Below are 12,160 nucleotides of genomic sequence, written 5' to 3'. Positions count from 1 at the left end.
TCTGTACAGTCACATTTGTCTTGGCTCAAACCTATTCACCAATGGGTAGATGTTTGTCAGTATGTGTGGGATGGCAACTCTCCGTGTGTAAGATGGTATTGCCACTTATTATTTGTTCTATATACACTGGTATTAATAGAGCCATCATGTAGATCTCCATATATGTCTAGGAAATAAACAGTGTGATCATGGAATTCAGCTGTAAAACAAAGATTGAGAATATTAGGGTTTCAAAATTTCAAAAAAAAAAAACATCTTTCTTTATCGCTTCATTGGGGGACACAGGACAACCATGGGGTGTATGCTGCTGCTACTAGGAAGCTGACACTATGCAAAAAAGGAAAAAGGTATAGCTCCTCCCCGGCAGTATACACCCACCGACAGGCACCAAGCACCTCAGTTTGTGCTTAGTGTCTGTAGGAGACCGACCTGGATCTTCAGATCCGCTGCTAATCTTGATTCCTTTAAAAGTTTTGTTTTTATTAACATTTTGGCTTTTCTTTTTCAGATACAGCATTCAGGGATTCAGGGTGCAATCTTTCACCCTGCCTCCCCAGGAGGGCGGCTGAGTGAGCAGTGTGGTGTCGTCCGCATCGCAGCTCTCAGACCGCCGGCAGGACATTATCCCCTGTCACCCTCCCAGGTGCTCCAGGGTCTTTATGGTGGCGGTCCTTGCCAAACAGTCCCTCTCACCCCTCTCCTCAGAGAGGGCTGAGAGGAAGACGGTGGTCACCAGCGGTGACCCTCCCCCTTGTTTTGGGGTCGAGGCCGTCTTCTGGACGAAGGATTCTGTTCCAGCGACCCCCTCTCTCATCGGGCCCCTGGTCGATCCTCTCTCCCTCTACCTGTGGAACCGGAACATGCAGGTACCAGCGCTTCAGCAGCCGCTCCCCCACAGCAGTATTTCCCTGTCTAAATGTACAGTGCTTTCACACAGTCACGGCCGTTTTTTACTTTCACTTTGACCGCTGCGGCCGGCCACACCCCCTCCGATAGGCCACGTCCCCCCTCGGGCGCTCTTTTCCTCCTCCACTCAGAGGGGTTTTTACATCCCGGGCACACCCTTCCCTTTCAGTGCGGCCCTATCAGGAGCCTTGGCTTATTCCTCTCAGTACAGCACCGCCCCTTCTTCTCTGCTGGCATTTCCTGCTTCAGCAGCTCCGTGCACAGGAGACATCATGTGTTGGGGGACACGGACAACTCTGCTCTGCGGTGCGGTAGGATTGCGACGCTATATTAACCCCTCCCTGGTATTATCCATACCACTGTAGGCTCTTTAGCCTTTTCTGTAGTATAGTGCTGTAGAATATCCTTATGTCCAACTCTTCTGGAGCCTTCTTTACCAAACCTACCATAACTCACTACGCCTGTGCTCGTTGTAAGATAAAGTGGTCTGTAGGCCAATCGTCGCCTCTCTGCCAGACCTGCAGTCCTGCTGCCATGTCTGCCCTACAGGAAGCTTCCGAATCTCGGGATGGAGGCGCTCTCCCTCCCCCTGAGTGGGCCGTTGCTATCTCGCAGTCGGTCTCCAATTTGACTAAGGTATCTCAGTCCCTGGTCCAGGCGCTTGAACGTCTTCCACAGCCTTCAGCCACCAGCGCTCCGACTGTCTTCCATGGCGAGTCGGACGCACCTGACCCTGAACCACAGGGAGACAAATCAGCCAGCCACTCTAGAAAGAGGTCTCTGTCTGGCTCTTCGTCTGGTTCTCCAGGTCCCTCCGCAGCGCTCAAGCTGCTCTCCTCCTCCCAATTCCCCTCTTCGGAGGAGGACATTGGGTCTGATGTGGATTCCCAGTCCGGTTCTGACTCCGATTCAGACCAGGCTTCTAGCATGCAGGCTGTCGTAGATAGTCTTATTTCGGCTATATCGCTAACCCTCAAACTAAAACAAGACGAGGTTTCCCCCCAGGATTCCTCTGTCTCCTTTAAGCGGGTGAAGCGTCCCTCTCGCTCCTTTCCTACCCATGAGGAGTTTGAGTCTACCCTGTCTAAACACTGGGAACATCCTGAAAAACGTTTTTCGGGTAGAAAACATCTGGACGTGCTCTATCCCTTTAGCGCCGATCTTCTCTCCAAGTGGGCTGAATCTCCCAAGGTCGATCCACCGATCTCCCGTCTTTCCTCCAAGACTGTTCTCTCCTTACCGGACGGCGCGTCGCTTAAGGACGCATCGGACAAATTGAAGCGCTGGCCAAATCAGCTTTTGAGGCAACGGGTGCTTCCCTCTGCCCCAGCTTTGCTTCCACATGGGTGGCTAAGGCCATATCTGCCTGGGCCAAGATTCTCCGCCGAGGCATTTTGGCTTCGGCCTCCCCTACCGAGCTGGCTGACCTCGCAGACCAGATGAACCACGCAGGGAAATACCTTCTCACTGCCTCCTTAGATGCAGCAGCCTGTTCAGCCAGGGCAAGCCGCAACATTGTCGCTATGCGCCGCATTCTTTGGCTCAAAGCATGGAATGCAGATGCTACTTCCAAAAAGTCTCTCACCAACTTGGCGTTTCAAGGTTCCAGGCTTTTTGGCGCTCGTGTGGATCAAATTATCTCAGACGCAACTGGGGGCAAGAGTACCTCTCTCCCCCAGTCCAAGCCAAAACGCTTCTTTAACCCAAAGGCTCCTCGAACATTTCGCCCCTTTCGTCTGTTTGCAGCCTCAGATTCCTCTTCTCAACAAGAGCGACCCGCTACCACAGGTGAACGTAGAAAACCCTCTTACAAGCCAGCTTCCATGTGGAGATCCAGGGCTCCACCTCCCAGGTTTTCTGGACCTCGTTCCAACAGATACCGTTCCAAGTGACGGGTCGCCCCCACCTGGGAGTCTTTCCAGGGTGGGAGGCAGGATTCTTCTCTTCAAAGACACCTGGCTGTCAGTGATCAGCGACGCCTGGGTCAGAGAGATTATCACCTCCGGGTACAAGATTGAATTTTCTACCCTCCCGGAAAATCGCTTCTTTCTCTCTCACCCCCCAAAGCAACCATCCCATTTAACCCGCCTTGCTTCCCATTACGCCGGAGTCGTAATTCCCGTTCCTTCCGAAGACCATTTTTGCAGGTTCTACTCGAACCTTTTTGTAGTCCCAAAGGACGGGTCTCTTCGTCCTATCCTGGATTTGAAGCTTCTGAACCGCCACGTCCGACCTCGCCACTTCAGAATGGAATCCCTGCGGTCAGTGATCGCCGCCATGGAACCCGGGGAGTTCCTCTGCTCGATCGACATCCAAGATGCATACCTCATGTCCCCATCTGCGTACGGCATCAGAGATTCCTTCGGTTTGCTATCGGGGACAATCACTACCAGTTCACGGCTCTCCCCTTCGGTTTAGCGTCTGCCCCCAGGGTCTTCACCTAAATCATGGCGGCGGTCATTGCCCTCCTTCGTTCCAGGGGGATCCTCGTTATCCCCTACCTGGACGATCTGTTGATCAAGGGGTCCTCTTGTCTAGACTGTGCCCAGTCTCCAGGTCTCCCTGGACACCCTGACCCATCTCGGCTGGATTATCAACCGGACCAAGTCCTCTCTGATTCCATCCCAACGACTGTCCTTCCTGGGCATGGTGTTCGACACGAACTTAGCTCGGATCTTCCTCCCAGAGGACAAGTTCTCAGTACTCCTCAAGGCGGTCCGCCTTCTCAAACGCCCAGCCCCTCAGTCACTTCGTTTCTGCATGCGAGTCCTGGGAAAGATGGTGGCCTCCATGGAGGCTGTTCCTTTTGCCCAGTTCCACACCCGCCCCCTCCAACTATTCCTCCTATCCACCTGGAACAGGTCCTTGGACTCCCTGGACCATCCCGTCCACCTTCCTCTCCAGGTCCTTCAGTCCCTAACCTGGTGGACGTTGTCCTCCTCTCTCCTGAGAGGAAGATCATTTCTTCCCCTTCAGTGGCAGGTCATCACCACCGATGCCAGCCTTCCCGGGTGGGGAGCAGTCTTCTGACAACACACGGCTCAGGGCCGTTGGACCACCCAGGAAGCTCTCCTTCCCATCAACCTTCTGGAGATCAGGGCAATCTTCCTTGCGTTAATCCGCTGGCAGTCTCTTCTGTTGAATCTTCCCGTCCGCATCCAGTCGGACAACGCCACGGCCGTGGCGTACTTAAACCACCAGGGCGGGACTCGCAGCGGCCAAGTAATGGCAGAAGTGGCAAAGATTCTTCAGTGGGCGGAACGCCACGTTCCGGCCATATCAGCCGTTCATATCCCCGGGGTCGAAAACTGGGCAGCCGACTTTCTCAGTCGCCAGGGCCTAGCAGCGGGCGAGTGGTCTCTCCACCCCGCAGTCTTCAATCAAATTTGCCTCCTCTGGGGTACGCCAGACGTCGATCTTATGGCGTCCCGGATGAACCACAAGGTCCCTCAGTTTGTCGCCAGGTCCCGGGATCCTCTTGCCGTCGGCCACGACGCCCTGGTAATTCCATGGTCCCAGTTTGTTTCCCTACCTGTTCCCACCCCTCCTCTTGATTCCAAGGGTGGTAAAGAAGATCAAGTTGGAAGGGATTCCAGTCATACTGATAGCGCCGGACTGGCCAAGGCGGCCGTAGTACTCCGAGCTCGTAAACATGCTCGCGTACACTCCTTGGAGACTCCCGGATCGGCCAGATCTCCACTCGCAGGGACCTCTCTACCACCAGAGTTCAGTCGCTGAGTTTAATGGCATGGCCGTTGAGGCCGCAGTCTTGAAAAACTCTGGTCTCTCTTCCCAGGTCATACAGACCATGATCAAAGCCAGAAAACCGGCGTCTTCCCATATCTACCATAGGTACTGGAAAGCGTTCTTTCGTTGGTGCGAAACCAATGAAGTTTTTCCAATGTCCTTTTCTCTTCCGGATCTTCTCGGTTTCCTCCAGTCTGGTCTCGATTCGGGCTTATCCCTCAGCACACTCAAGGGACAAGTGTCCGCTCTGTCGATTCTCTTCCAGAGTGACCTTTCCTCCATTCACCAGGTTCGGACTTTTCTACAGGGAGTTGCACATATCGCCCCTCCTTTCCGTCCTCCCTTGGAACCTTAACCTGGTCCTTGGCGCTCTTCAGGCTGCTCCCTTTGAGCCTCTTCATGACGTGCCCTTTTCCCTTCTCTCTTGGAAGGTCGCCTTCCTCATTGCCATTACATCCATCAGGAGGGTCTCCGAGTTGGCAGCCCTGTCATGTCGTTCCCCTTTCCTGATTCTTCATCAGGATAAGGTCGTTCTTCGACCGGTTCCTGAATTCCTTCCCAAGGTGGTCTCGGCTTTCCACATCAACGAAGACATTGTCCTTCCATCATTTTGCCCTTCTCCGGCTCATCCTTTGGAGAAGTCTCTTCACAAGCTTGACGTGGTCAGGGCCATTCGGGTCTATCTTTCTAGAACCGCTCCCTTCCGTCAATCCGATTCTCTCCTTGTCGTTTCTGAAGGAAGGGCTTTCAAGCGTCTAAATCTACCATTTTACCCTTCGCCATGACAGCACCCACTGGAGAGATAGGGATCCGCCCCAAGGAACAGGAAACCTACAGAGACATAAAAGGGGGCGGTCCCCCTCTCCTCCTCAGTTTAGGTTTCCTGTTCCCAGGGGACAGGATCTCTGGATTCTTCGAACTACAGGCATACCAGGGCTACACGCATCCGCCTGTGCGGTGTCCGCGAGAACGGCAGGGGATGCAGTCCAGAAGCAGCGTCGGGGGAGATTCCGCTAGACGGCTCCCCCCTCGTCTGGCCGGCATATGGAACGCATGGTCCGGGAGGCTGCTCGATTCCACAGGCATTGCGGCAGATGTGCGGCCCTAAAAGGAGCTCCAAACGCGGACCGCCAGGTATGAGGTCCGAGTTCTGAGGCACAGCTGCAGCGGCAGCCGGCACACCGCTCCATAGCGCAGGCCGGACAAAGATGGCGGCCGCGCGTGCGTGGTGGTGGGGAAAACATCCCCATACTGCCCCGGGGCCGGTGAGCACTTCCGGGTCACCCACACAGCGGTGAGGGAAAGCGCGGTTTCGCGCATGCGCAGTACACCGCTGTGGGGAAAGAAAAAAAAAAAAAATTGATTGAGACCGGATCTTGGCCTATAAAAAGGGGGAAGTTGCAAACGCACAGGCGATGCAACATGTCGTCCCCAGGCAAGACTGTGGACCCAGCAGGTGAGCCAGCCAGCAGAAGGTCCTCAGATGCCAGCCACAGGAGTGAGACCAAGGATTCAAGATCCAGAAAGTCGCAGCCTCCTATTTCGGTACCGTACAGCTTCACTGGGTGAGTGTGATTTCCCCTCTGCCTATAAAGCTGACACCCTTTTCCACAAATGTCTTCTTCTCCCAGGCCAAAAAGAGACAGAAATCTAAGCACAAGCAATGTGCGTTATGTGACGAGCCTCTCCCAGATTCCCACCCCAAAAAACTCTGCAATCAGTGTATGGCGGAAACAATGCAGAGTCCATCTATGTCGGTCACAGATATACGGGCCATAATTAGAGAGGAGTTACAGGCCATCTCACAAGCCAGTACCCCCCCTAAAAAATCCGGGAAAGAAAAGGCTATATCCAGCTCTGAGTCCGAGGAGGAAGGCGTTATCCACTCAGACTCCTCGCAGGCGTCATCCTCTTCCTCAACACATTCCGACATTGAGGGTCGAGCTTGTTTTCCTCTTGATGGGGTGGACAACCTAGTAAAGTCCATCAGGAATACTATAGGTTGTGAGGATACAAAAGACGACCAAACTGCACAAGACATCATGTTTGCAGGGTTGGCGGAGAGGAAGAGAAGAGCATTCCCAGTAATTCCGGCGGTTAAGGCTCTGATAAAGAGGGAGTGGGAGAAACAGGACCAGAGAGGTTTTCTCCCGTCAGCCTCCAAAAGGAAGTACCCCTTTAATGATGAGGAGTTAATTTCATGGACTAAAATCCCTAAGGTGGACGCTGCAGTCGCCTCCACCTCAAAACAGTCAGCCCTACCAGTCGAGGATGCGGGCCTACTTTCTGATCCTCTAGATCGGAAGGCAGAATCGTCACTGAAACGATCATGGGAGGCTTCCACGGGCATATTTAAGCCATCAATTGCCAGCACGTGCACAGCTAGATCCATGCTTGTGTGGATTGATCAGCTGGATCAACAAATCGAACAGGGGGTCTCCAGACAAAAATTGCGGGATGCGATACCACTAATTAGAGGTGCAGCAGCATTCATGGCCGATGCTTCAGCTGACTCTCTTCGCCTTGCAGCAAGGTTAGCCGGTCTAATTAATAATGCCAGACGTGCGTTATGGATGAAGAGCTGGAAGGGGGATACGCAGTCAAAGGCTAAGATCTGCGCTATTCCGTGTGAGGGTGAGTTTTTGTTTGGGAAAGCATTAGACTAGATCCTCAAAAAAGCAAAAGAGAGGAAAAAAGCCTTCCCTGACCCCTCAATTCCTTTCTATAGGAAGACCTTTAGGAAGAGGCCGTTCGGGAAAAGAACACAAAATGAAAGATCGTCACGATGGGCCACAAGAGAGGGAAAACAGGGTGGCACTATGTTCAAAGGCCCCCCCTTCCGTAGAGACAACAAATTCTGAAACACCAGACACCCCAGTAGGGGGCAGGTTAAAATTTTTCTTTCCCCAATGGCGAAAAATCACGTCAAGTTCCTGGGTGCTAAATATTATTAAGGAAGGAATGAAAATAGAATTCCTCCAAATTCCCCATGATTCCTTTATTTTAACAGCCCTTTCCTCACCAGTGCAACAGAAGGCCCTTGAGCTAGAAATTAGAAGTCTTATAGTTAAAAATGTTTTAGTTAGGGTGCCAAAGGGACAAGAGGGTAAAGGGTTCTACTCTCCGTTATTTTTAATCCCTAAACCCGATGGTTCATTTCGAACAATTATAAATCTTAAAAAACTCAATACGTTTATTAAAAATTATACGTTTAAAATGGAGTCTATTAGATCGGCCATTAAGCTCCTTTTTCCAAATTGTAGAATGGGCGGCATCGATTTAAAAGATGCCTACTACCATCTCCCTATCCATAGTAGGTATCAAAAATACTTAAGAGTGGCAGTAACTCTTGAGGGGGAGATTCATCATTTCCAGTATACAGCCATGCCCTTCGGTCTCTCCACGGCACCCAGGATCTTCACGAAGGTAATGTTAGAAGTAATGGCCTACCTTCGCCAGAGAGACACATTAATCATTCCCTACTTAGATGATTTTTTAGTTGTAGGAAATTCATCCCTTCAGTGTGCGGAACGATTAGCTGACACTGTCTCGTCCTTAGAAAGCCTGGGCTGGATCGTCAACTATAAAAAATCCAGACTCACCCCACTTTCCCTTCAGACATTTTTGGGATTTAGTCTAGATTCCATAAAGCAAAAATGTCTACTTCCCCAAGAAAAAATATCTCTTATAGAGGGTAAAGTTGTGGCGGCCATTCACAAACCTCAAATGTCCCTGAGAGCAGGAATGTCCTTGCTAGGATCCCTCTCCTCCTGTACTCCAGCCGTTCAGTGGGCACAACTTCATACCCGAACATTACAACATCAGATACTTCGGGAACAGAGAAAATTTCTGGGGCACCTTGAATCGAAAATAACTTTATCCGAGAAAGTCTTATCCTCCTTAGAATGGTGGCTAAATAAAGACAACCTAGCGGGGGGTGTCCCTTGGGTAATATCACCATCCCACACGATAACTACGGACGCTAGTCCCCACGGGTGGGGCGCACACATGGGAGATAGATTCTGCCAGGGAACCTGGGATAAGAATGAAGATTTATATTCATCAAACCTAAAAGAATTAAATGCGGTAAACTATGCACTGCGTCAATTTCTCCCACAGCTACGAGGAAGCCACGTCCGAATCTGTTCAGACAACACTACGACAGTGGCGTATTTAAACAAACAAGGCGGCACAAGATCAGACGCTCTAATGTCTTCCGCAAACAGTACCTTAATCCTGGCCGAAAAGCATCTGTTGTCCCTCTCGGCAGTCCACATCAAAGGAGAGGACAATCAACAAGCGGACTTCCTAAGTCGACACACTCTTCATCAAGGAGAATGGTGTCTCAATCCTTACATTTTCCACAAGATAACATTGTTATGGGGCAAACCCCAAATAGACCTGTTCGCTACAAAACAAAACAAACAAGTCCACAAATTCGCATCTCGGTCCCGTGCAGATCACCCGGACATTCTAGATGCTCTTCAAACACCATGGCAATTCAAGCTGGCGTATGCTTTCCCTCCGATAATTCTGCTTCCACAAGTAATACGGAAAATCAGGGAAGAGCAGGCCAGGATAATACTAATAGCGCCATTCTGGCCCAAGAGACCATGGTTCTCGTGCCTGCGGTCGATGTCGGTGACGGATCCTTGGGTCCTTCCCTCAATCCCAAACCTTCTCTCCCAGGGACCTTTCTTCCACCCTCAGGTGGACAGCCTCCACCTGACGGCCTGGAATTTGAAAGGCAGATATTAAATTCCAGGGGGTTTTCAAAGGGCCTAATTGATACACTCCTGCTTAGCAGGAAACCATCTACAACAAAAATTTACACCAAAGTATGGAAGAAGTTTCTTCAGTTCCATACTAGTTCAAACCCCTCTGAAGTCCCAATAAAATCTGTACTAGAATTTCTGCAGAAAGGGAAAGAGTTAGGTCTGTCAGTTAACACACTAAAGGTCCAGGTGTCCGCTCTGGGTGCCCTCTATGGCCATAATATTGCTGGTAATAAATGGGTATCCCGCTTCATCACGGCCTGTGAACGAGTTACTCCTATCCACATACCTAGAGTAGCTCCGTGGGATCTAAACCTAGTCTTAGACTCTCTAACAGAATCTCCGTTTGAGCCTATAGACACAGCATCTTTAAAACACTTGTCGTTAAAAACAGCCTTCTTAGTAGCCTTAACATCGGCTAGAAGAGTCAGCGACATTCAGGCCTTGTCGATAGATCAACCTTACCTTCTCACATTTCATGACAGACTAATCTTAAAACCGGACCCCCTATACCTTCCTAAGGTAGCAGGGAAGTTCCACAGGTCACAGGAGATACATCTTCCTACTTTCTTTAAAGACCCCTCTACTCCTGAAGAACAAAAATTCCATACTCTAGACGTCAGGAGAGTAGTTTTGCAATATATTGAGAAAACTAGTAGTTGGAGGCAGAGTAGGGCTCTGTTCATATCCTTCCAGGGCAAAAAGAAAGGATATGGAGTCACAAGAGCAACATTATCCAGGTGGATAAGAGACGCTATCCGGTTGGCCTATTCCATGAAAAATGAAGAACCTCCGGAGGGCATCAAAGCACACTCCACCAGAGCCATGGCTTCTTCCTGGGCTGAAAAAGGGAACGTGCCAATCGAAGATATATGTAAGGCTGCAACTTGGTTGGCTCCTTCCACTTTCTATAATCACTACAGGCTCGACCTGTCTTCCGACTCTGACCTACACTTTGGCAGGACTATCCTCAGCACGGTGGTCCCCCCCTAGGTGTTGGTCTCTGGAAATCTCTCCAGTGGGTGCTGTCATGGCGAAGGGTAAATAGCCGGATTACTTACGGTAATGCTCTTTTAATGAGTCCATGACAGCACCCAGTCACATCCCTCTCTAATAAAAGCCAATGTAATTACTTCTATGAAGTTTATATTCTGATGATACATTGTGATGATTGACTAACACTGGCGGTCCTCCGGGTACTCTGAAATTAAACTGAGGAGGAGAGGGGGACCGCCCCCTTTTATGTCTCTGTAGGTTTCCTGTTCCTTGGGGCGGATCCCTATCTCTCCAGTGGGTGCTGTCATGGACTCATTAAAAGAGCATTACCGTAAGTAATCCGGCTATTCGCGCTGGATTCGATCGGCAATTTCAGAATCGTACCGTGTTCATGAGGCACGTCCTCCCCCGGGGGTGCAAGCTCACTCCACCAGAGCTGTCGGAGCTTCTTGGGCTGTTCGCCACCAGGCCTCCGCCTTACAAGTTTGCAAGGCCGCAATCTGGTCGTCTTTGCACACGTTTACGAGGTTCTATCGGGTTCATACCCAAGCCTCGTCCGATGCAGGTCTTGGTAGGAAGGTACTGCAGGCGGCGGTCGCACACCGGCCGACCTGAGACCTTTTCTCTTTTCCTTTCTACCCACCCTTTTCCGGGACTGCTTTTGGACGTCCCATGGATGTCCTGTGTCCCCCAATGAAGCGATAAAGAAAGAGGGATTTTTGGTACTTAATGTAAAATCTCTTTCTTGGAGCCTTCATTGGGGGACACAGCACCCTCCCTACTGGTTTGTTCTGGTACTGTTTGGGGCCTGGAGACCCTAGTTGAGTTGGTACTTTTACTGTTATGAGTTCTGTCGCTTCTCCTACTGCTTTTTGCACTAACTGAGGTGCTTGGTGCCTGTCGGTGGGTGTATACTGCCGGGGAGGAGCTACGCCTTTTTCCTTTTTGGCATAGTGTCAGCCTCCTAGCAGCAGCAGCATACACCCCATGGTTGTCCTGTGTCCCCCAATGAAGGCTCCAAGAAAGAGATTTTACGGTAAGTACCAAAAATCCTTCTTTTGTCACCCTGTCAGATAAGGAGAAAATCATCTATGTAACGACCATACCACTTTATATAATCAAGATAAAGGTTGATGGTTACATACAGACAATTCTCCCACCAGACATAGAGATTGGCCAATGAGGAGAAGAATTTGGCTCCTTTTCCCTGTCCTTGTCTGCATCGCTCCTTATCCCCATCCTTGTATGCATGGCTCCTTATTCCCATCCTTGTATGCATTGCCCCCATGAGAAAAGCATAAAAAAAAATCCTACTTCCCTGCGCGTCCTCACAGCATCTTGTTCTGGTGCAAGCAGCTCCTGCGGTCGAGTGATCACGTGTTCCCGATCATTAAGGTAATGAATATTCACCTCTCTCTATGCCTATGGGAGTGGAGAGAGGTGAATATTCATTACCTTAACCTTAATGGGCAGGCACACATGAGAGCCCGGAAGCTGCTTTGACTGTTGCTGACACTGTGCGCACACTATAAGAGAAACGAATGTTCACTGCAAGTGCAGTGAATATTCATTTCTTTTTAGCAGCGAGGACAGGCTTTAGCCGCAGCAGCTGGCTTCTACCTCCTGTCCCCCTCCCCCTCCCTCTTCTGGGACAATGACTAGTGTATAAGCCGAGGGGGGCATTTTCAGCACACGAGTATAAGGTAATTGATGAACTAATGTTTCTTAGTGCCAGT

At 50.6% G+C, this 12,160-nt stretch overlaps 1 protein-coding gene across 3 annotated transcripts in view; it reads left to right on the top strand.

Moving 5' to 3' along the window:
• AGA (aspartylglucosaminidase) overlaps positions 1-12,160 on the top strand; it is a 52,234-nt gene that overhangs the window by 31,850 nt on the left and 8,224 nt on the right. The window lies entirely within an intron of this gene.

Source organism: Ranitomeya variabilis, chromosome 1 (genome assembly GCF_051348905.1).
Source record: "Ranitomeya variabilis isolate aRanVar5 chromosome 1, aRanVar5.hap1, whole genome shotgun sequence".
NCBI lineage: Eukaryota > Metazoa > Chordata > Amphibia > Anura > Dendrobatidae > Ranitomeya > Ranitomeya variabilis.
This window is presented reverse-complemented; position numbering and strand designations above follow the sequence as displayed.